Source organism: Petromyzon marinus, chromosome 31, assembly GCF_048934315.1.
Source record: "Petromyzon marinus isolate PM22_M1 ecotype Great Lakes invasive population chromosome 31, UKy_Petmar_22M1.pri1.0, whole genome shotgun sequence".
NCBI classification, from domain to species: domain Eukaryota; kingdom Metazoa; phylum Chordata; class Hyperoartia; order Petromyzontiformes; family Petromyzontidae; genus Petromyzon; species Petromyzon marinus.
In genome coordinates, this window is record NC_133697.1 from 12,238,830 (window position 1) to 12,264,975 (window position 26,146).

Consider the following 26,146-nt stretch of genomic DNA (forward strand, 5'->3'; position numbering starts at 1 on the left):
TTCGTCGCCCCACACAACAGAGTGCACATAATTGCGTGACATTTAATTCCTCGGCGCGCACGCGTTATGCGTGCGCGCGCCGCGTCTTTGCGTTAATGAGCGTGTGCGCGTGTGCGATGCGTGCACGTATGTGTGTGTGTGTGCGTGCGTGGTGCTCGCTAACAGCACTTGCCCCAACAGTCTGTCAAGGCCACACGGAGGGTTTTTTGTCATTTGTGTGTGTGGGGAGCGGTAGTGTAGCGGTCAGCGCGCTGCGCTACGATCCCCTCTCATGGCCACACACCAGTGGCGATTATCTGAACCGGTCCTGGGCCACCCCGAGGTCGATTCAGCATCAAATGAGTACCTGGTGCGATGTGTAAACATCGCCACTGGGGAGACAAAGGCGGCCGGGCGTGGTGTTGGCCACCGTCGTGTGCCGTTCAGGCCTTCATACGTGCTCGCTAACGTTAACAGCACTTGCCCCAAAAGTCCGTTGAAGGCTATACGGGGGACCTTTGTATTCGTGTGTACGTGCGCCTTTGCATGCAAGCGTGTCCTGATGTAATTGCGAGGTCATAAGCCTGTCTGTATGATAATCGGCACGCTAATTGCGCGGCGACCTGGAGGAATTGGCAAAACACCACCTGTTACCGCGTTGCACGCAGCTAACGCCGCGCGCTCCCCACCTGCATGCCATCACGGATATAACGCACACACAATAAAAACACCGGCACAAATTGTGCCACCTGTAATTTTGTGTAAACCCGGGTTGAGGAGGGGGGGGGCACTTCAAGACTAATGGCAGATGCTTGGTTTGCGCGCGGTAATTTTCTTGCAATTGAGCACGAGATATTTTACTTCAATGCTCCGCAAGTTCAGGGTTTGTGCATCTGTTTGAGGTGAAGATCACTCAAAAATGCAACACTCGCCCGTGTAAGAATTGTGCCGTTGTGTTCACACACGCAAGGAATGTTGGAGTGGACCAAGAATAAGATCACTGAATGATGTTGCCGTTAAATAACAATCCTCTTTAGTTTGGAGCCTTGAAATTTAACCAAAAAACCTCAACACATTCATCAATAACGCTGTGCCCTCAAAAGGAAAAGTATGTAATGGGCGACGTTTCAGGCAATGACCCTTCTCCAGACCTTTCCGCCAGCAGTGGAGACCCTTTCATAAGCAAGCAATAGCAGGGCTGTACCGTAATCTCATTTCAATTAATCAATTAATACTTTGCACAATTATCAATCTTATCGTCAATAATACAAGTTTTTTTTGGGTTAGATCGCGTAAGTAGAAATGTCTAGTTAACCCACCACCACCCGACACTACCAATTAGTAAGGTTTGTCACGTAAACAAAACGTGCCAATTCGTTACTATTTCAGCACACAGGCTGTGTGTTGGAGAGTAAATCCACAACATTTACATTTTGAGTATCGTGACGTTTTACTGGTGATTCGATCCAGCATAATGGGGCGATCTTGCCAGAATTGGCTGTGTCAGGTGGTGGCGGGTTAACGACACATCTATTTTTACGCGATCTAACCCAAAAAGCCTTCATTACGAATAACATTGGTCGCGAAAGCCTATGTGTCAAACTGAATCTCAGCGTCATATTGGCAGACACGTTTGGTTTCATGATGGTATTGCCAATTGCATCATAAAACCTATTTTAAATTGAAACGCACACGGTAAATGAAACCTACTTTCTGCATTTTAATTTGTTTTACGTGCGTATTTTTTAATATATATTTTTTAATTGTATGCAGCCTTGTAAAAATAAAAATACGCAAAGTGTGTGCAGCTGTGAAATTTATCTACGGCCACATTGCAAAATGTGGTTATGTTATTGGATGGTGAAGCATGTCGGTCCCATGGCTCATTAAAAAAAGCACCACCCAGATTTCCTCCCCCCCCCCCCAGAATTCTTTGCTCAACATATTGTGGTTCAACTAGTCGAGGCTGGAAAGCCAAAGAAAGAGAAACTCTGCAGTCACAGCAAAGAGAGAGTTTAAAACAAATTAAGACTAACAAGTTACAACATGGGGGGGGAATAGACACATGTTAAGAAAATTAGCAGGTTTTTTTTTACACAGATGCCCTTACAGATGTCTCTGGGGAAGCTTCCTCAAGATAACAAAAGGTATAGTTAATTGAAGTGGTTCATGTAGCTGTACCTGTAACATTTGATCCAATCTTAACCCTATTTTAATTTAACTTTCTTCTTCTGTTCTCACGTGTGTTACGTGCTCCGTCATTGTCGCCAGTAGCTCTGCGACATTTGCTGTTTCTTCCAAATTATTTGGCATACACAGTTGTTCCTGTGGAGCGCCGAAAGATGCTTCCAGTATTAAGACGCTAAATAAACCCAAATTATTGCAATTAAAGGTACCCTTGGTTTTGTATTTTTTGCTGCAAGCTTTGAATCTGGATAGAAAATAAATATATTTTCATAGTTTGTGACAATGCGTCTCTTGGCTCAAGCAACCATGGGCCACTGCTCATTTCTAACTGGTGGCCCTGAGCCTAGAGTGGAAATTCTACATTCCCAAGCCAGGAGCCCGATACAGTACGTGCTGTAAATCTAACAGGACAAGCATTGTTTGCTTTCCACAAGGTTGTACTTCTTTTTATCAGCCCTGGAAAGATGATGGGCTGCACATGCTGCTTCAGAAACAATATATACAGTACTAGTAATGAATGTAACTCGTGAAAAATAGTTTTCCATTGCCAGCCAAAAACGATGCAATACTGTGTCTAAATACGCCTCAATCAGGTGCTTAATATGCAATATACCTGATGGAAAGGTGTGGCTAACACTCGCTAACTGCTGGTTATCATGCTGTATAGCTTCCATCGAGGCGATTTTCAGGAGTTCGATGTATTTAGTGACGCTAATGCCTCCTATTGCTGTGGCGCGTGACTAAAGCGGGCCATCTGCTACGCGACGAGACGCAGTAACGATATGGAGACGATGACGTGCCGGGGTTATTGTAAGCGTGTCAAGATTTCTGGAGCGCTTTTCGGTTCACGCAAATTGGCTTCGCAGCTTCGTGCAAATCGACGAACTTATTTATCGGCTACTGTATTATTTATCTGGCGTAAGGAGCCTCTTTGCCGAGCCAGGAGAATTAGTTTTTGGTCAATACCGCCACGGAGCAAATCATTGACTTAATGTGAATAAACGAATGGATGAGTGTGTCTTTGGTTTTGTGCGGGGAGTTGCAGTGCATCGGTTAGGGCTACGCTGCGCTACGAAATCCGGCGACTCGAATTCGATTCGCGCTCATGGCCAACGCCAGTGACAATTATTTGAACCGGTCCTGCCTGGGCCACCCCTAGATCGGCTCAGCCTCAAACGATAACCTGGTGTGGTGTATAAGCATCGCCACTGGGGAGACAAAGGCGGCCGGGCGTGGTGTTCGCCCCCCCTCCCCCCCCCCCGTATGCCGTTCCGGTCTTCATAAGTGCTCGCTAACAGCACTTGCCCCAACAGTCTGTTAAAAGGCTATATGGGGGATATTTACCTTTGTGTGTCAACTCAGCCTGAAATATGTCAACAGTTTGAGGTAACTAACATCAGCTGGTCAACAGTTGCTTGTGTTGAACTAATTCTGCTGAAATATTGCACTCCCAGAAGGGCTGAATGGCTGTGATGTGTGGAAAAAAAAACTTGAATTACAGATATGGAAAGGAGGCATATAGTCTGATTATTTATTTTGTACCGAATGAATCCATGACAGCGCTAGTTATAATGTTGTGTCATGACGTGAAAACACGGGTACTGGGAGTAATCGCACGCTGGATAGCGATGTACTAGCATCTTGGCAACTGGGGTTGAATTTTGTGACCAACCACATAAGTGGAACCTGCTACCATATTTGGATCTATTCTGGGCCTTCTCAGTCTTAAATTAGTATAGTTTATGGTGTGTGCACATCAGTACGGGTGACACAACAAATGGTCAATTATTCAGTGGCCCTTGCTAACTAACTCTAGTGCCATTATAGCTTGAATGTGCTAGCTAGCAAAACAACTGTCTTTAATGCTAAATAAGTTGTATCGTAGTTAGGAGTAGTAACATAGATTGACTCTGTAGGTTAATGGATATGTTAACAATGTGCACATTGTATAGGTTGATGTAAAAGGTTAAAGGTACAGCCCTGCAAGCCACTGCTGACAGAAGGGCGCCCACTAGATGGAGCTCTGACGAAACCCCCCAATGAGTATTTGGCCTACTCTTCCACACCGGCCTTAAACAACTCGTGAAAGGGTGGACGTTGCCCACACTTTACCCCATCCACACGCTACTGACCCATCGACTAACGGTGCCGTGCCCACTTCCACTGCTGGGTGGATAGAGGCCGTGGGGGTGCGGGTTTAAGAAAACTCCCCATTATATCAACTCTCTCTCCAGGGCATAGACTCGTACCCGCGAACTCTGTGTTGGAGGTCCAGTGTTCCCAGCGTTACACCACGGCATCATCCTCCCCCATTGCACGATTAGACGCACTATTATATTGCATTATCGGACCGCGAACACTGTGATGGAGGTCCAGTGTTCCCAGCGTTACACCACGGCATCATCCTCCCCCATTGCACGATTAGACGCACTATTATATTGCATTATCGGACACGCTGTAGTTCCCGCACAGACACAAACAATACGAGCAAAATGCGTGCTCCGATACCTGCTGTAGGACAGTTGATTCGCTCACCCCAATTCCTGCGGGGAATTGACTAAATGCAGCACTCGCTTCATTTCCATAATTGATTGCGTTTGCTTGACAGCTTGGCACTTCCTTGCCGAACCATTGCTCCGTAAGTACCCAGCCCGCATAAATTTCCTGTCCTTTTTTCTTTGCTGGGGGCCAAAAGAATAATAATAATAAAAGTGTTTCCCCCATTATTAGCGGTGATTTGTGGACGTCGGCGCAATGGATGTGGTGGGCGCAGAGACATTTTCGGCCTTCCATTTCTCTCAACAACCCTCCTGCTCGTCCATCTCTCCTGCTCAGTCTTTGTCTTTCTCTGTGCCCCCACCATCTCTAATCCCCTCTGCCCTTAATTTTCTTTCACCTTTCTCCCCACCCGAACCGCCTCCCCCCCCCCCCCCCCAGCTTCCGTGCTGCCATTCCATTTACACCATTATCTTCACGTCCATCATTGTCTGCTATATCCACATTTTGCCACCCCCTCCCACTACCCGTTGCCCTTCCTATCATCACCTCTGCCTCACCTCCATTCCAACTTATTCTGCCAGCACAGCACTGCTGTTCATCTTCCACACAAGTTCAGAACGTATCAACTACCCATTGCCCTTCCACCCCAATGACCATGACATTGCAGACTGCAGCGTATAGACAAGTGAATGCGTAGTTCCGCCCAGTTGAGCAATGCGGTTGGGGCTTATTTTAAATCGTGGATATTATACAGCCGTGGAACATCCACATTGCAATTTTTTTTTTTGGGGGGGGGGGGGAATCAGTCCTTCCACAGTTTAACAGTTTGAACCTTTTTTTTAGAATTGTCCTGAGCTAAGAAGCTCTTGCATTGGGTTTCATCAACAACAACAAAAAAAAACCTGTAAATTTTAAAACACAACGTTTACAAGAGGTTGCATGAAAATTATAAGTACAATAAATACAGCAATGACAAAAGGCAACAAATTGAAAAAAAATGCACAATATATTACTTAATGATGAATTAAATATTTAACTAAAGTGAACATTAATATTAGAGAAACATGTTGCTAAATAGTGCATCCAGAGTGAGGAATAAGATTCCATAAAATAGTACAAAACAAGCAATAGAAACGCCTTGGGTAAAATAGATTTACGACTGTTAACTTCCCATTAAAAGATAAGGGTTCAGCCCTGCAATTGTTTGACGATGCCACTCAACGTCAAATATATACAGTATATAATATTAAAATTAATTGCAGCCCTTTTGTCAATCCTCTCCTGAAGTCCCCCCATACCCTGTGCCCATCATGGCGTTGTTGGACCATACTTCACCATTTTGGGCAGTGTGGGTTGATGAATCGGGGGATGCGGGACAAGTTCAGATATCACCCGCCACTGCTATTAGCCATGGCCGGGAATCCAACTCAGGTTGCCGGAGATTATATTCAGAGGGATGGTATGCTCAATTTACCCCCTGACTAGGTTTGAACTTGCAAACCTTTAAATCGTGAGTTCAGCACTGTTGTTGCCACACAGCGACCCAGCTGGAATTTCTGTTAAAATTGAGGTGTCTCACTGATCAAACGAGTAATTGGGCAGTGCTCATAGCCAGCGGCATAAATGTCACATTCCACATTGCAGAGGGATCACATTCTTAATATTTTAACTATTTTAAATAAACATTTTTTTATCTTCCAGGTAAGGCCCACTGAGCTATTTAGCTGTTTTTCAAAAGTGACCTGGCCACAGATGATAGCTCAACGAAATGGCTTATCATGTGGACCTTTAAAGCAGCTAAATAATCTAAAATCACGTTTCTAAATGTGGAGGAAAAACCGGGAGGACCCGGAGAAAAATCCACACTACCGCAGCGAGAACACGCAAACTCCAAATATCCAGCAGCAGCAGGCGTCAGGGTCGAGATCGAACCCACGACCTCTTGCATCCCAGGCGAGGTAGTTCACATCTCGCCATCGTGGTGCGTTTTCATTATTGTACCTCTGTGATAAATGACAGATAATGCCCTTGACCTCACCACGCAGTGTCCTTCCCCTGCGCGCAAAGCCACGGAATTATTCATTTCTGCACAAATTAGCAGCCAGTGCTTTTATTTAATAATGCAGCCACTGGCATATTACCAGGAGACTGAGGCCGGATTCGAACCGGTGACCCTGACCACAAAGCCGAGCACCTAAACCACTAAAGCCACCACCACTGACCTATAAATAGCGCACACGTAACAATGATATCGCCATGGTAGCAATTTGTGATGAATATTAACCGTCTCATCCGCGGCAATTGAACTTTGCCGCTCTGACTTTAGCCGTCAGGAGCCATTTGACATTTTAAAAGGAACATTCAAGAAAAAAATATTTGAGAGTCCGCATTTAGGTTGGGAGGTGTTGTGGTAGGTCAGTCTGCTGAAATTGGCGTCAACATTCCTGAAATAAATCCAGCAAAGGCCACAATTCAAAAATGTAACACTTCTCTCTCGATATATATTAGGACTTTGAATGCGAATTAGTTAATGTGAACAGGTTTATATATTTATTCTCCTATTAGTTTTTGACTGTGCAATTTGTGTGTGTGTTGCACCATTTATTTACCCCTGTTGCACCATTTATTTACCCCTCCTGAATTTTCCGACTTTCCTGGCCCAACAGCTGTTTAAAGTTCCATCAGACATTAGATTTTATCATCTCTGCTATACATACTTTTTACTATTTTGCGAATCTCAAATGTTTAACGATGTAACGTTATGTTTACATGTGAAGCGCGATTATTGTATTGTGAAGGGCGCTACATTAATTTCAGGTTGATTGACCGACATCAGACTTTTCTTTAAAACGGCTGTGCAAACTTCCTTTGAAAGATTTGGTTGCATTTCTTAAAATTTTAATTTACACAAAAAACAACAACAGTGTGTGAGCCAATTCATTACAATGCTCGTTAAGGGCTCATTTTCTCAGCTCATGATGGTACCCAATCCGAGCCGGCGCTCATTTGATTGATGGAGCTTAGGGCCTGAAAAATGCAATTGACAAATCTTGGCAAAGTTGGTGCAGTGATTAAACCTCACTGTGCATTGTACAATAACCATAAAAACATGATTCATTGTTTGCTTCCATATTGCACCACAGACCATGGTTTATATGATTTTCATATAATTGCATTTTTGATATGAATTGTGTTCATAGCCCCATTCTAATGTGTCGTAGATTAAATTGTAATGTTAAATCAGAGTTGTTTTTAATGCTTGGCAATGTTTGTGTTCGGTGAGCAGAGGTTTACTGGGAGGTGGGAATTTTTACTTTTTTTAAATGAAGATTTGTCTCGGTGCACGATTGTGAATACGATTGTGTGTGTGTGTGCACGTGTTTGCGTGCGCCTACTTTAGCGAGGCTTCCTATCTCTGTTGGGCAAGCGTCGTTAGTGATCATCCGTTAAAGTCAGCACAATCCACAAAGGGAATGGTGCCTAGGCTGCGGCAGCAGCGGCAATGGCCACTGGCATGTTACAACAAATTGCAGATCGACTCATATTGGAATACATTTAACTATAGGCGGCCAAGCTGAATACATATTACACATTAGCAGTCTCTACAGTGTGTGCATGTGTATACGTGCGTGCGTGTGTGTGCCAGCCTTCATAGGTGTTCGCTAAGAGCGCTTCCCCCAAAAGCATGCTAAGGCCACATGGGAGATCTTTGTCTTTGTGCTGGCCACAATTACCCCCTCGTGTGCTTTGACGGCCTTCGTAAATGCTCGCTAACAGTGTAGGCTACCGGGGGGATCTTTGTCTTTGTGTGTGCGGGAGCGGTGGTTTAGTGGTTAGTGCATTGCCCTGTGATACCGGAGACCTGAGTTCGATTCCCAGCCATGACTATCATCAGTGGCGCGTGATATGTGAACCGACACTGCGTCCACGCGCCTTCACCCACCAGTGTGGTGATTATGCGGTCAAACAATCCCCTTGACCAACACGGACGTGAGGAAGCCTTCATCCTGCAGAAGATAGACAAAGGAGCTGTGAGTTCGCGTGATTGTTTCCTACAACGCAGGCTTGAGAATATCAGAAAGTAGTTCACTTTCATTGCTTGGAAACTAAATATTTATCAGGTTTTTTTTAAATAATAACCGATAGTGTAGTACTAAAGCACCACCTCATCGCAGTCTGGGTTGAACATTCTGAGTAATGAATGACATGGATAAAAACATGTATTTTCAATAATTCCGTATTTTGTTTTTGCACGAACAGCACATTGTTTAGAGGGAGTGCTCTTGCCAATGTTACCTGGCAAACCAGCAGGTGTGTTTTTTTGTTTGTACATGCCTGCCTACTCATGAGACCCAGAAGGTGAAAGCTAACTAGCGTTTGTGTGTTTACACAAATCATGGTGGTTAACGTAAGTCAGAAAAGCTAATAAGCCGATGGACCAACACATATACGGGTTTTCTTATATGCAGAGATATAGAACGCTTGTCGATTTCTTTAGTTTTGTCACGTTAGCGGAGGCTGACTTTTCCAAAAGAAGTGAGGAGGTTATGTTCATAGCACTCCAGCGGAGTGATTCAAAATGGGCTCGTGTGATTTTTAAAGACCCTCTTAAAGCTTCGGGGCCCTAAAGATTCGTCCTGGGGGGTAAATAAACAGGCCTCACGGCAGTGCCGGAAAACAGAGCCACCTCAAGGGTGGATTACAGAGTAGCAATTCATTAGTTAAGGCTTAGCGTTAGCCCATTTGACATAAGTGTGTCCCCGCTGCAAGGAACCAAAAACTTGGTGGCTGTGTAGCTTTAGTTGTTGTTTTTTGTTGTTGCTGTGAGGCCGCAAGCATCGCTTGAGTTTCTGCCTCTTCAAGCGAGGTCATACTGAGCGTGCTGGCACGCATCTGTGCGCGCATGCGTAAAAGTTGCCCGGCGGTGGTTCTGGAGGTTAAATAGCCCGGTGGCCTTACAATGCTACCAATTTGTGCACCGTTACCCAAGCGTGCAAAAATACAATTGACGATGGGCATCTGAAGCTGACTTTTGTTGGGTGTTATGATGTGTGCCGAACTCCTTTCGCACCGTACGTCGCCGACCGTGCAGTTCACGTGGCCTAGAACATGTTGCAACCGCGCGACACACTGTGGCAACTGGCCATGCCTTCGGTCACAATGACTCGAACCACACGTGCGTAACGTCGACGCCGGCTGCCTTTCGCCGCTCAAGCGCCTTCGATATCGCCGCCGCGTCCTTTCGCCATGCCCAGGTACACTTTGAGGACACGTGAATTGTGAGTGTCTTCACCGGCAGCGTGGTATAGGAGAGGAGCCGTGCGCCTGGGGGTCAACTGAGATGACTGGCAGATGCAACCAAGGGGGAGAGGCCACTCCTTGCTGTGTCAACTTGCTGTGTTTTAGCCACACGGGCGCTTTGCCCATTGTCACCGCTGTCCGTGCCTCCCGTCTCCCATAGTCGCTGGAGGGTGGCTCCTGCACGCACGCACGCACACGTGCACTAACAAGACGTCCAAATAAACACACACACACGAAGATTGCTCGTGCTAAGGCAGAGACCATAGCGGGCAAGGGCTGTTCATAAGCACCTATTTAGACCAGCATTTAATATGATGCGGTGCTGTGGCCAGCACCATGCCCAGCAGCATAATGTCTCCCCAATTCTGACGTTTCACACACTACACACCAGGTACTCATTTAAGACATGCTGTATGGTGGGAGGCCCTGGACATGTTTCCAATATCATGCTCCACTGTTGTTCGGTATGGCAAGGAGTCAAACTTAGGTAGTAATCCAGATCGTAGTTCAGGGTGCTAATTACAAGCCACGAATTGAGCTACTGATGGGACCTAGAAGGTCGAGAACCGATCCAGAGTTTTCTTCCTTGAATAAACGCTGCCGGGTTATATTGGACTGGAAAGCCAATAGTCCGACGAACTATAGAAATCGATTTTTGGGGGATTTCAATGTGCAGACAGAGCAATGTGAGCGCGCTTCTGTTTGCGTGCATTCTGCCGCAGTGTCTCCGCACATCACGTACACACTGAACGCTGGTGGAGAGAGAGAGAGAGAAAAAATATAAAAACAGAACACAAATAGTGGCACCGGTAAATTTCTTTCGCATACACACCCGCGCTCGACTTTGTGTGCACAGGGTTAATGCTAACCCCCTACTTACAAGTCATCGCATTCACGTCAGGACACAGCGGGCAGCTTAGGCTTTGGGGGCGGGATGGTGGGATTTAGCGTCGGCAGCTTGCTCAGTATCACTTAAGAGGGGATTAAACCTGCGAGCAGCGCAGCCCTCTTTACGGAATCCCTGCGAAAATCTCGCCGCTCACACGCGTATGCACGCACACGCGCCTTCCTCTCCCTCCCCCTCCTCGTCCTCCCCCTCCTCGTCCTCCCCCTCCTCGTCCTCCCCCTCCTCGTCCTTCCCCTCCTCGTCCTCCCCCTCCTCGTCCTCCCCCTCCTCGTCCTTCCCCTCCTCGTCCTCCACCTCCTCTTCCTCTCCCTCCTCGTCCTCCCCCTCCTCTCCCTCCCCCTCTTCGTCCTCCCCCTCCTCGTCCTCCCCCTCCTCGTCCTTCCCGCCTCGTCCTCCCCTTCCTCTTCCTCCCCTTCCTCTCCCTCCCCCTCCTCGTCCTCCCCCTCCTCGTCCTCCCCCTCCTCGTCCTCCCCCTCCTCTTCCTCCCCCTCCTCTTCCTCCCCTTCCTCTTCCTCCCCGTCCTCTCCCTCCCCCTCCTCGTCCTCCCCCTCCTCTTCCTCCCCCTTCTCTTCCTCCCCCTCCTCGTCCTCCTCTTCCTCCCCCTCCTCGTCCTCCCCCTCCTCTCCCTCCCCCTCCTCGTCCTCCCCCTCCTCTTCCTCCCCCTCCTCGTCCTCTCCCTTCTCTTCCTCCCCCTCCTCTTCCTTCCTCTCCTCTTCCTCCACCTCCTCGTCCTCCCCCTCCTCTTCCTCCCCCTCCTCGTCCTCCCCCTCCTCGTCCTCCCCCTCCTCGTCCTCACCCTCCTCGTCCTCCCCCTCCTCTTCCTCCCCCTCCTCTTCCTTCCTCTCCTCTTCCTCCCCCTCCTCGTCCTCCCCCTCCTCTCCCTCCCCCTCCTCGTCCTCCCCCTCCTCTTCCTCCCCCTTCTCTTCCTCCCCCTCCTCGTCCTCCTCTTCCTCCCCCTCCTCGTCCTCCCCCTCCTCTCCCTCCTCGTCCTCCCCCTCCTCTTCCTCCCCCTCCTCGTCCTCTCCCTCCTCTTCCTCCCCCTCCTCTTCCTTCCTCTCCTCTTCCTCCCCCTCCTCGTCCTCCCCCTCCTCTTCCTCCCCCTCCTCTTCCTCCCCCTCCTCTTCCTCCCCCTCCTCGTCCTCCCCCTCCTCGTCCTCCCCCTCCTCTTCCTCCCCCTCCTCTTCCTCCCCCTCCTCGTCCTCCCCCTCCTCGTCCTCCCCCTCCTCTTCCTCCCCCTCCTCTTCCTCCCCCTCCTCGTCCTCCCCCTCCTCGTCCTCCCCCTCCTCTTCCTCCCCTTCCTCTTTCTCCCCCTCCTCGTCCTCCCCCTCCTCGTCCATCCCCTCCTCGTCCTCCCCCTCCTCGTCCTCACCTTCCTCGTCCTCCCCCTCCTCGTCCTCCCCCTCCTCGTCCTTCCTCTCCTCGTCCTCCCCCTCCTCGTCCTCCCCCTCCTCTTCCTCCCCTTCCTCTTTCTCCCCCTCCTCGTCCTCCCCCTCCTCGTCCATCCCCTCCTCGTCCTCCCCCTCCTCGTCCTCACCTTCCTCGTCCTCCCCCTCCTCGTCCTCCCCCTCCTCGTCCTTCCTCTCCTCGTCCTCCCCCTCCTCGTCCTCACCTTCCTCGTCCTCCCTCTCCTCGTCCTCCCCCTCCTCGTCCTCCCCCTCCTCGTCCTTCCCCTTCCTCGTCCTCCCCCTCCTCGTCCTCCCCCTCCTCGTCCTCCCCTTCCCCGTCATTCTCCGCCTCGTCCTCCCCATCCTCCACGCCCTTTCTCCTCGTCCTCCTGCTCTCCCTCCTCTTGGCCCTTCCTCCTCCTTCCTCCACCACCGCCACCCCCCAGAAGCGCTTCAAAGGGGTTTCCAGCGCAGGTTGTCACGGGGTGACGAGACCGAATCCCACCCGAATCGCGCAGCAGGCCCCGGTGCCCATCTGTCGAAGCGAGAGTCCCCGTGCCTCCTCGCGGTTCATCTGTGACGCGTGCCGCCCGGAGGGGCCTTCTTGTGCAATGGGCCGCACATGAGAGCCGTGGAAATCGAGCGGGCCGATTATTATTTTTTTGGTAACGCGTCCAAATCCTGCGATAATCGTTCCGCGGGATGTTTGTCAGCCCAACTGGAAGACACCCCCCCCCCTTTCCCTCCCTCCTATTGTCATGCTGGTCATGGGGCGTTGCTTGATCGAACCGAGTTGTACCACGTTGATCAGCGTGGGTTGTTGAAGTCAGCTGTGGGGAGAGGGGGGGGGTGGTAGGAGTCTTCTTCTTCTTCTTCTTCCATACGGCTGCTGATGTCGATGCAGGAACGACGACGACAATTTCACATTCAGGTGGCCAAGCACGGCGACCGCGTCGAGAGCAGCGGAGTGGCGTCGCTGTGGTGACTTCTTTCGTGTTTGTGCGTTGGGCCATCGTGACGTCGCGTGTTGTGCAGGTTTGTTCTGGATAACTAGAGTCGCACACGCATCGAGAGTTGGTTCCTTTTCAATTTGTGCATCAGGCATCCGCGTCTGCAACAGTCTGTGCAGTGGATGCGGTTTTAGGGTGGACCACGAGCTTCGTGGAAGATCAAGACCAGATATCATCTGCGTTGGGTGCTTCACAGAGCGTTTGTTTATTGAGTTATTTTGAACGCCATTCAGCTCTCCATGCCTCGTCGGGCTTTGAACTCGCATTGTGTAAGGTTAAGTGCATGGGTCCTAAAATGCTTTGCCTGACTTCAAGCGATGAAGAGGGAACTTATTGAGGTCCTGATGAATGTGATTGGGAGTGATTGGCACTGACTTCGCCATCCGAGTACTGACGCGAAGTGAACCTAATATTAGTAAGTTCATAGTGCAGCGTGCTAATCATTGCGCCACCGCTCCACCTCGCTAACACATTCAGGTCGCCTCGATTAAAAAAAAACGCGTTTATGATGACAATAATAACGATGAACAAAAATCAAGTTGGGTGGCATTGTGGCTGAAATTTGCAATTGGGAGATGGCTAGTTCATATCCAGGTTAGGGGGCCGACCGAGTCCATCATCCCTCCGGATCAATAAAACAAGCTACTGTTTTTGTCAGAAAATCCACCATAGTTGTCCTATTGTCGAACTTGCGCCCGTCGCAGTCTTATGGAATTTTCAGCTCAGACTCGGCGCCACCAGCTTCGATAAAGCACAATTTGAGCGTGCGGGAAAAAAAAAAAAACCCATGGCAAATTAGTGTTCAGGCAGGCAAGATAAAAATAATACCCCCCATCAATGGACATCAGAGTTCCCGTTCAGTGTCTAAACCAGAAAACCTTTCACTTAAAGGTAACTTGCAGCACCTTTAAGTCACCCACTGACCCCTAATTTAGAGGCAGCTATTTGCAATCGTAGATCGGAAAGGTTAGATTCGGCAGCGCCAGCATCGTGAAATGTGTAGGGTTCAGCGTGAAGTCAATTGCACAGGTTAAGACATTGACGTAGGTGACTTTTGAATTATAAATACGGTGTGTGCCCGTCACTGGAAAGCAGTTGAACATTAGAACCATATTTCTGCCCCCTTGTCGACCTATTACGCGGCTAAATCTTCCTATCGAGCTTTGCAGGTCATCCGTTTTCACAACAAATTTGAACGATTTGTATGACCGGGCCTGGACAGATGACAAGCAACGCAAAGCCAAACAAGGGGATGCGTTGGATTTTCACCTGTTACCACATTCTCACTCTCCTGAGTTCGCCATGAACGAAAAAGAGTCGCAATATTTACACTATCGTTGGCTCCTGCCGTGGTGTAAGGCTCAACTCACTGGACTTGCAAACCAGGGTCGATGGTTCGATTCAATCTCCCGGAGCGGCAAGTTGACACCACGGGGCACATTTCTTAAACACACCCAGCAGTGTCACCTTAAACACACCCAGCAGTGTCACATTAAACACACCCAGCAGTGTCATCTTAAACACACCCAGCAGTGTCACCTTAAACACACCCAGCAGTGTCATCTTAAACACACCCAGCAGTGTCACCTTAAACACACCCAGCAGTGTCATCTTAAACAGACCCAGCAGTGTCACCTTAAACACACCCAGCAGTGTCATCTTAAACACACCCAGCAGTGTCACCTTAAACACACCCAGCAGTGTCATCTTAAACACACCCAGCAGTGTCATCTTAAACACACCCAGCAGTGTCACCTTAAACACACCCAGCAGTGTCACCTTAAACACACCCAGCAGTGTCACCTTAAACACACCCAGCAGTGTCACCTTAAACACACCCAGCAGTGTCATCTTAAACACACCCAGCAGTGTCACCTTAAACACACCCAGCAGTGTCATCTTAAACACACCCAGCAGTGTCACCTTAAACACACCCAGCAGTGTCACCTTAAACACACCCAGCAGTGTCATCTTAGACACACCCAGCAGTGTCATCTTAAACACACCCAGCAGTGTCATCTTAAACACACCCAGCGGTGTCATCTTAAACACACCCAGCAGTGTCACCTTAAACACACCCAGCAGTGTCATCTTAGACACACTCAGCAGTGTCACCTTAAACACACCCAGCAGTGTCACCTTAAACACACCCAGCAGTGTCATCTTAAACACACCCAGCGGTGTCATCTTAAACACACCCAGCAGTGTCATCTTAAACACACCCAGCAGTGTCATCTTAAACAGACCCAGCAGTGTCATCTTAAACACACCCAGCAGTGTCATCTTAAACACACCCAGCAGTGTCATCTTAAACACACCCAGCAGTGTCACCTTAAACACACCCAGCAGTGTCATCTTAAACAGACCCAGCAGTGTCATCTTAAACACACCCAGCAGTGTCATCTTAAACACACCCAGCAGTGTCATCTTAGACACACCCAGCAGTGTCATCTTAAACACACCCAGCAGTGTCATCTTAAACACACCCAGCAGTGTCATCTTAAACACACCCAGCAGTGTCACCTTAAACACACCCAGCAGTGTCACCTTAAACACACCCAGCAGTGTCACCTTAAACACACCCAGCAGTGTCATCTTAAACACACCCAGCAGTGTCATCTTAAACACACCCAGCAGTGTCACCTTAGACATACCCAGCAGTGTCACCTTAAACACACCCAGCAGTGTCATCTTAAACACACCCAGCAGTGTCACCTTAAACACACCCAGCAGTGTCACCTTAAACACACCCAGCAGTGTCACCTTAAACACACCCAGCAGTGTCACCTTAAACACACCCAGCAGTGTCATCTTAAACACACCCAGCAGTGTCACCTTAGACACACCCAGCAGTGTCACCTTAAACACACCCAGCAGTGTCACCTTAAACACACCCAGCAGTGTCACCTTAAACACACCCAGCAGTGTCATCTTAGACACACCCAGCAGTGTCATCTTAAACACACCCAGCAGTGTCACCTTAAACACACCCAGAAGTGTCATCTTAAACACACCCAGCAGTGTCACCTTAAACACACCCAGCAGTGTCATCTTAAACACACCCAGCAGTGTCATCTTAGACACACCCAGCAGTGTCATCTTAAACACACCCAGCAGTGTCACCTTAAACACACCCAGCAGTGTCATCTTAACACACCCAGCAGTGTCATCTTAAACACACCCAGCAGTGTCACCTTAAACACACCCAGCAGTGTCATCTTAGACACACCCAGCAGTGTCATCTTAAACACACCCAGCAGTGTCATCTTAGACACACTCAGCAGTGTCATCTTAAACACACCCAGCAGTGTCACCTTAAACACACCCAGCAGTGTCATCTTAAAAACACCCAGCAGTGTCACCTTAAACACACCCAGCAGTGTCACCTTAAACACACCCAGCATTGTCATCTTAAACACACCCAGCAGTGTCACCTTAAACACACCCAGCAGTGTCACCTTAAACAGACCCAGCAGTGTCACCTTAAACACACCCAGCAGTGTCACCTTAAACACACCCAGCAGTGTCATCTTAGACACACTCAGCAGTGTCATCTTAAACACACCCAGCAGTGTCACCTTAAACACACCCAGCAGTGTCATCTTAGACACACTCAGCACTGTCATCTTAGACACACCCAGCAGTGTCATCTTAAACACACCCAGAAGTGTCACCTTAAACACACCCAGCAGTGTCACCTTAAACACACCCAGCAGTGTCATCTTAGACACACTCAGCAGTGTCATCTTAGACACACCCAGCAGTGTCACCTTAAACACACCCAGCAGTGTCACCTTAAACACACCCAGCAGTGTCATCTTAAACACACCCAGCAGTGTCACCTTAAATACACCCAGCAGTGTCACCTTAAACACACCCAGCAGTGTCACCTTAAACACACCCAGCAGTGTCACCTTAAACACACCCAGCAGTGTCATCTTAAACACACCCAGCAGTGTCATCTTAAACACACCCACCAGTGTCACCTTAAACACACCCAGCAGTGTCATCTTAAACACACCCAGCAGTGTCACCTTAAACACACCCAGCAGTGTCATCTTAAACACACCCAGCAGTGTTATCTTAGACACACCCAGCAGTGTCACCTTAACACACCCAGCAGTGTCACCTTAAACACACCCAGCAGTGTCATCTTAAACACACCCAGCAGTGTCACCTTAAACACACCCAGCAGTGTCATCTTAAACACCACAGTCAGTTGATCGACGTGTCGCGTGTGGTGGGGGTGAAATTTGGGTACACCCACCTCTTCCAAAATGTGCATCCAGCGTGGAAGAGTAGGCAAATGACCCCTCCCCCCCCCACGAAAGGAGCTCTACAGAGCTCCCTCTTTTCGCGGCGTCTCATCTGCCAGCAGTGTCACGCGCAAAGCCATTGCAGGGCTGTACCGTCCCCCCCCCCCCCCCCACCTTCACACGTCACTCATTGCCCTGTACGCTTTGGTGTCGTGCTGGGTCAGGGCCTGGGACGGCTCTTGACTCGACAATTTCAAAGGTCGCAATTTATAATTCTGCTCATGGGCTAACTCACCTTCTTGTCCATTCACGATCAATACATGTGAGCAGCACATCGTGGGAGGTGAAGAGTTGATTGTCCTGTGGCACCCGACAGAAAGCATTGCATATTCACCACCGGCTCAAGGCTGCCAACAGAGATGACCACTTTCCCAGCTCGTTTGAGCATGGGGCCCACTTATAATTCTTCACTCGTAGAAAGGAAGTGTGTTATCAGTGACTTAAAGCTTTCGTGACTGCAGGCATTCATATTCTTGGGTCTTTTGGTAAAGTCACGTGGATAGGTTCAAAGAAAACAACAATAAATAACAAACGATACCTGCGACGTTTCAATCGCAACACGAGCAATCGTCATGATGATGACGATTGCTCGTGTTGCGATCGACAAGTCGCGTTTTTTTTGTTATTTTCTATGAACGTTTCTACGTGACTTTACCGAAAGACCCAAGAATATGCGTTATCAGTGTCAAGGATATTTTTTTTTCTGTTCACTACGATTTAAAAAAAATTCACCTCCCTTAGTGATGTTTTTGCCAGTTTCTTGAATATTTTTTTTATTGTGCAGCGTGAGGACATCAAAGTGCCTGGAGATACCCCACTTGTATGCAGGAAAACCGTCCAGATTTCCCGTAGCCCTTTTTTTGTTATCAGACACACACTCACTCGCAGACGATGTCATTGCCCTGCAAGTGGTGCAGCAGCATGACCAGACGCCCCAAAAAAATGCAAGACCGTTCTGAAACCAAAAAAAAAGTCTCAGCGATGCTCTCCTGGATAGAAAAAGGGGAAGTATTTTATTATTCGCTGTGTGTCCCACGAACATGATGGCTGCGCATCTGTGTAATCCCCGGCACGTCTGATGAGCACGGTCGGCTACGTATGGTGCCGAACCAAGTTCAGCGTACACACACACATACAATAATCCGCCCAATGCTGCTGGATTACAAGCGTTGGCCAATCCGTCTGGCACATTATAATGTGGGCCAATTAGACATTGAGGTATGGCCAATAATAAAGCTGTCCTTTCGTGGTAGCATTGCTTGCACGCCTAATGAGGTGGGCAAGCAAGGGCATTTAGTGAGTGGCTGTATCGTGGTGTTGGCAGCTTATTACGTTGGTTTGAGAATTTACATCTATATTACTGTGTATTAAATGGTAAAGGTCAGCCTGACACATTCCACTTAAACCACTGCCAGTAAAGCGGGTTCCTTGTTTTTTACGTGAATGTGGTCACCTCTCCCATCAGACATGACGTCATCATGAGCCATAGTCAATCCACTGTTGGATGAAGGCCTTCTCAAGCCACCGCCACCTCTCACCAGTCTGCAATGCGATAATCCACGCGATCATCGGCCGGTGTGATCTATGGATGGTCTCTCAGTTGCGTGGTCCATTCCTCGGCTCCTGATCATTCTTGACTATTGTCCATCGAACCTTTCGAAGCAACGTGTCCTGCCCAGGAGCACTTCCTTTTCTTAACAGTTTTAATTTATGTTGTTTTAAATATGTCATATTCATAGTGTTAACTGTCTGTTTAAGCTATCGGTATCATCTAATTGACATTCCTATTTCTGTCTCTTAGTGGAATTCCAAGCCATGCATCTGTCTGTCATTGTCTAGGCAAAAAATGTGTTGGTCATGCTCACAGATACATGCACACGGAACACACCCACCATTCCCCACTAAGTGGTGTTTATGCCGCCACAGCACTTGTGCCAGGCTAGGTGCACTGTGAGGCTACGTGAATGGGGAAGGCTCGCTGGAAGAGGGTCACGGGACAGACCCAGGTGTTTTGGGTTAACTGAGATAGCTGGAAGATGCATCACCCGTGCTACTCACTGCTGCACACAATGGAGCACATGCACATACGTTAAATGTATTTGTATTCTGTATTTTTTTTTTACGTTCTGCTTTTCCTGTGTTTACTTTTTACCCAGATGTTTGTTGAAAAAGAGGATCTCTGACCTCACTGGGCTTCACGGATCGACTACAACTGCCATGCCACCACAGTCCTAACCGGTAAACACATGCACATTGGTCAGCAAAAGTGTTCACCATGTGCTAAGACAATATACCAGACTGCCAACACAGCAGGCTGCAGTTTGCTCGAGTATGTGGATGTCATTGGCGTTGCATTGTATTTGGAAGGCTTTCTGCGTTCGCATTTGCACACTACAATAAGGTACATTCCAAATACTCTTTGGTTCTTTCGGTAAGTCTACCTACGTGACTTACCGAAAGAACCAAAGTATGGATTCCTGCAGTCACAAAAGCTTCAAATAAAGATTACATTCCGAATGTTCACAATATGGAAAATAATCGCGATATCAGTTTCCCATAACTTTGTATTTGTGGTATAGATGATGCATTGCTTTTGTTATTTTCTGTGTATTCAATACGAATGAAGCTTGCTTGAGAGTTCTTCAACTGATGTTGACTCAACTTTTAGCCTGCCCGTAAATCGTTCCACCTTCCCCCCCCCCCTGTAAAAATTTGCGAGGCTAGAACTGTAAATGCTGCTGTTGGTTACACTAAAAACGGTTAAATCAATGACAAAAAAATAAAATACGTCATATTATATGTCGGGTGGTGGAGGGTCTTAACAACACAAACTTGACCCCAGATCATTACGCGGCCGAACCCAAAAATGTATTACCGGTCATGATATTGTTCGCGAAACACATACGTGTCAAGATATAACTTGGTGTTTACGCTGGCAGCGTCTGTTGGAGACGCACTGTTCGGCAATAAGCCCAGGTTTATTTATCGCCTTATTTCGTTGTTTATATTTTTTTTTTCCGTACGGGTCATTTGGCGTTCTCCACGCAGCTTTTCTAGATTTTTTCCCCCTGGCAGTGAGAGGCTCCCGCTGCATGGCAAGATGCGGGGGAAAAACCGGGCTTGACGCTTTACAACCGGCCATTCGTCACGACGTAAATGCAGACTTCAACAACAACAACAAGAACAACAAAAACTCCACATCGTTGGAAGTTCTTTGCCATCTCGCAACGCGTGTCACTTTTACGGCACGAGACAGTAAAGAAGATGACTAAAATGTCTCGTGTTCTACGGTGTATATATCTATTTTTTTATAATCGTGTGTCATTTACGCAGTGTCCTAAATCTAGATTTTTATCGCAACGAAGTATGTGATCTTTAAACTCAAAAATTATCACTTTGGTGGTTACACACAAGACGCTTTTCAACTCGTTCTGTTTTTTTTCCAACGCCTCCTTCCTTGATCCATGATGTGACAATCGTTGTCATCTTCTCCTACGACCACACCATGGTTTTAATGTGCGCTGATGTTAAATTACAATACCGGTTGTTGCATTTTTTGGTTTTGACGGGTGGATGATCCACAGAGCCCAAAAAGTCGTTATTTTAATTCTCCGCCACCAAACAATTGCAAATAGTAACTCTCGACCCAGTTTATGACAAGGCCAAAACAGGGAGTGGAAAATAAGAATTTGGTTTTACCCTTTGTTGAAATAAAACAGGCGTTAACATGTTCAAACACCAAACAGATGCATATTGCAAGGCATCACGTCTGCATTCACCACACCTACGTGCGGTTAAAAATGCAAACAAACATGACAGAATGTAACGGGCAAAAAACAGTTGTCCATCCGAATACTTCAGCCACATGATTTCAGGTATCCCATGTACATGGAACCCATGAGCACACTGCAGTGTCAAGATGTAAACTCCCTCAGCTGGTATGCAGGAGGTCGTGGGTTCGATACGGACCCTGCGCCCACGGTATATTTGGAGTTTGCATCTCCTCCCAATGGTCGCGTGGCGACGGTTTTTTTCCCTCCGCATTTAGGAACATGCGTTCTGAGTATATTTGGCTGCAATTCATTTCTTAGGTGATAAGCCACTTCGTTGAGCTGTCATTTGTGGCCGGGTCGCTTATGAGACAGAGCTAAATAGCTCAGTGGGCTTTACCTGATAAAATAAAATATAATAGTAGCAGTTGCTTTGCATGCAGCACACTGCTCTACAACTGGATTACCCTCGTATAAGAGGATAACGATCTCTGGATGATGCCACTTTTTGGTGCTCAATAGCCACTCCGTTATACAATCTTTGGAGCCACTTCTCTGTGCAAGTAGCTGAGTGTTCATCCTCGGTGCAGTAAATCTTCTGTTGATACATTATGTTTGGGGATGCCCAATATATGCATGGTAAGAAGCACCCTGGAACGTTTTGCTTGGAAGATAATTACCGTTACGATGTGGAACTCTTAAGTTTTAATATGCATGCACTCCCGAACCGTTTGCTGTTGTGATAATTTACGTTACGGTGTTTAACTCTATGGACTAATCTGTTGCACTGGAACATGTCTGTTGTTACAATATAGCCAGTTCTCTCTTTAAAAAAAAACAACAACATATTTAATATATTTAATAATCCTGCTCTATGACCATTTATTTTAAACAGTGTATACGTAATGGTCTTTGTGTTCAATGAACGCTGTGCAATACTCATGCCCACTGCTATTCTTGAGCCACCGGTGTAAATGTTGCGTTGTTATTGCAGGGGGCAAGTTTAATTCTTCCGAAGTAGTTCTCAGGTTAATCGACCGTAGAAGGTCGGCGACCGGATGCTACCCACGGTGTGATGGTTCGCACCACTGGACTCGCAAATCCAGAGGTCGCCAGTTGAATCAACGGCGAAGGTTCTTTATTCCGCCCGCCGCTGTCCACCCAGCAGTATGAATCAGCACGCCACATTTGGTTATATCAGTAGGTGGCGTGTGGTGGGGCAAAGTGTGGGCAGTCCCGGCTCTACCAAGACACGCATTCAGCATGGAAGAGTAGGCCAACATCCCCCTCCAGAAGAGTGGGATCATCCAGAGCGCCCCTATAGTGGGGGCCTTTTCTGCGAGCAGTGGTGTTCGCGAGACATTGCAGGCCTGCACCTTTACCATTCTTGTTATTTCGGGGTGATCATTTAAGTCAACCTTGGCCGCGATTTGAACTTGCATTCTTATAGTTGGGAGCCCTGGTATTGTAACAACAAAACAAACATGACACCCTGCGCATATTTCAAACTCAAGACGGGAAAGAAAAAAACTCACATCAGTTTGATGCGACTGCACTTCATTTCTCTACATTTTCTGAGTAGTCCTTATACACACACACAACATGTGCATTCAATGCCCTTGCATTTCATATTCGTTGGCATATTTGACATTTTACCCTGTAAAATATGCCAAATAAACGTTTGAATTATATTGATCGTAGGAAAGTGTGCGGCGATATTTAATGCCCGATGAAACAAGCATTTAGAGACTCGGCTAAATAAACAAATCATATATAAAACAGAAAGGTTAGGCTGGCAATAGGGGGGGGCGGGGTGGCGGGGGGGGGAGGTGGTGGTTAGGGGAAGCAGGAAAAAAAAATTCGTGAAGAACATTACTGGAATAATGTACAACGTTAAAGTGTTGTTCTACGGCACATGGAGGCCATGCATCGGATAATCCTTTAGCGATTATTCTCTTTTTTTGTTTTAAATAATGAAACAGAACGGCGACAAAAAGGAGGAATGGGACCACCGCATAAATTACGGTAACAAAAAAGACATTGTAACGCCAGCTTATCATGAGAAGCTGGTGCAAGCGCGCGAGACTTGTGCCCGTGCATCGCGGCCACTGCTTCATTTCGCCAATGCCCCCCCCCCTCTTTGGGGGGGGTTGGCGGGGGGAATGGGGGGGAGGGGCTTGCGGGGGGGTTAGGGTGGGATTGGGGGGTTAGGGTGGGATTGGGGGGTGGTTGGTGGGGTGGTTGGTGCGGTGGTTAGGGGGGGGGGGGGGGGACCTGACCCAGCTGTTGCCGTGCCTCTCAATCTCGAGGTGGCCTCGGAATGGTAGGCTACGATCGTGGGGGGAGAGAGGAGGGGGGTGTGTGCAGATAAATAAATAAATAACCTCACGAATAAATAAAACTCACAGCACCCCCACCCACACGCCTCGCGTCCATCCTGCAAACTGATCATTCCCTCATTAACTCCTGCCACTTGTTCCCGAGCCGCCGACAGAACGCATCCGCACAAACGGACAGCTGATAAGCATTAGTCACGAGTGAGACGACCGCAAGGAAATGGCGCCAGCGCTGTGGGGTTTTTGTTGTCCCCCTCGGTGTTGTGCGTTTGGGTTCACAACAAGAGAGCGTGCCCCCCCCCCCCTTCCTCCCTCCACCTCCCCACCGTCACCTCTCACCACAATCACCCTCCCCACCCCACAAACTCCCAGCTCCTTAATTCTCTCTCCGCCACTCTCCACCGCCAAATTCAACCTTCGCACCCTGCCCCTCCAACCCCTCCTCCCCAATCCGCACCCGCCAACCCCAATCAAGCGATGCAAATACGCCCGATGCACTGCTAAACGCAGATGTGTCTCTGGGTCCTCGGTGTATACACGGCCATTAAAAGACTGGTTGTTTAAATGGTGATTAATGTGTTTTTTTTTTTTAAAACGCTCTCCCTTGCAGCATGGCACACGGCACCGCAGCGTCTATGTTTCACTGTTTGTGTAATCCTGAAATTCCTATTTAAAAAAAAAATGTCTCAATCCAGGAACGCCTCTATGGGTCTCAAAGCTCTTTTTTCAGAAGGGTCCTGCAATTGCAGTTGTTTGGCCAATTTTCTTTAATTATTGCAAGTGGGAGAGAGCAATCGGTGAAAATGCAGGCCTACCTTGTAGAAAGAGTCGTTGTTGTATCGCCATCTCCTAGCCCACTTTGCTTTGTTTTTGAAGTGAATACAAGTAGCCTTTACTTATTTATAACTACACTTTACACACATTTTTTTGGGGTTAAAGCCACGTATCTCTGCGTGACATTTATGTATGTCTCATTATGTGTAAATGCTGATGATACTTACGATGATAATGTTGCTATATCAAAAATAAGATATTCTGTGTTGAATATGATGACGATGAGGATGAAGATAAATGCGTGAACTTTCACCCTTCAACCGTCCCATAAACTCGGCCACACTCAGTCCCTACCAAACAACAAACCACGTGATAACCATTGCATGATTCAGAAACACTGTTTATACAGCATGTGTCATCATCATTATTATTCTTATCATGATCCATGATCTCTCCACTGCTGAATGAAGGCCTACCCGGAGTCATTAATCACAGGCTCGTATTGCACCAATCCATCTCATTCCTATTCACGAGGTGATGTCATCTCCACGGTGGTCATTCTCCCGACCTTTAGCTGCTACTCCGTCTCCAGTCTTGGACCGTTGGCCCCTCGTCCCTTATCACAATGTGCCCTGCCCAAGCCCACTTGCTTTTATTAATAGTCACTTTAGGTATCATTCAATTTGCAGCACCAGCAGAAACACGAGCAAATAAAGTTTAACAAAAGCTGAAAAGTGCGCAAAAAAATTCGTAGAGATATACGTACGCGTGGAATCACACTAAGGGACAGCAAGAGGAATCCTGGGATCAGAGGTCAAATTCCTCGTCTCCCAAAACAGAAATGGGCAAGTTCAAACCCCAGTACGGGAACGGATCAGCACGTACGCTTCTGGGGCAAATGAAGTGAGAACTACTGCAGGAAATAGAAAGTTCCCACAGAGGGACTGGTGTGCACAATAATAACGTGGAATTTACACCACGAGCTCACCACGGGCAGAGATGAGCGCTGCCGAACCCTTGTTCGAGAATGAACACTTTGAGTTTCGGCTACTTATTATTCAGGGCTTATGGGTGTTCAGAATTGGCTTTTTGTGGGTTGTGGCCGTGCGCGGGGACCCGTTGAGGCTCCACTCGTTAACGCCACCGACGTTTGTGATCACTCCCTGACCGCGCGATTGATTGCGTTGACGCTGCGGAATTGAGATGCCCCCCCCCACCACCACCACCCCACACGCGCGCGCACAATTGTACGCGCACACTCTGCGTGGCACATGCTAAAATATTAAAACATCTGCGGCGACGCGGGGGCTTCAAAAGGCAACGAATGGCCAAGAGCGTGAACTCAAACTCACCCTGTTTACCAGAGAGAGTGGAGGGGGGGGAAAGTAAAAAAATATATAAAACAAGACTTTTCAAAGTTCATCGGAAGTGTACGGAGCTTGGTTTACATTTCAGTCCGTGAAAAGTGTCACTCTGTTCAAACAAGTGTGCGGCGGCCCTGAACCAGAGCTGCAGTTTCCACATTTTATGGCAGGGGCTCTGTCTGTCTATATGACAGCAGCCACTGTTAACTGCCCAGAGAGAGAGAGCGGCAGGCACTTGTTTTATTGACCCGCGAGCGATGATGGGGCACAGTTGACCCTTGAACTTGAACCCCACGGCCTTCTGATTTTGAGTTGGAT

General features: G+C 47.9%; 1 long non-coding RNA gene across 3 annotated transcripts; it reads left to right on the forward strand.

Annotated features, from left to right (window-relative positions):
- Nucleotides 1-1,909: 1,909 nt before the first annotated feature.
- On the forward strand, nt 1,910-20,777 carry LOC116947862 (uncharacterized). Of its 3 annotated transcripts, none has more exons than XR_012945738.1 (3): nt 1,910-2,126; nt 19,741-19,822; nt 20,633-20,777. It is a non-coding gene; the product is annotated as an uncharacterized LOC116947862 (long non-coding RNA). The 3 variants fall into 3 exon arrangements; XR_012945739.1 differs by having other exon boundaries at nt 20,660-20,777; XR_004403730.2 differs by lacking the exon at nt 1,910-2,126 and adding an exon at nt 13,118-13,293.
- The last annotated feature ends 5,369 nt before the right edge of the window (nt 20,778-26,146 follow it).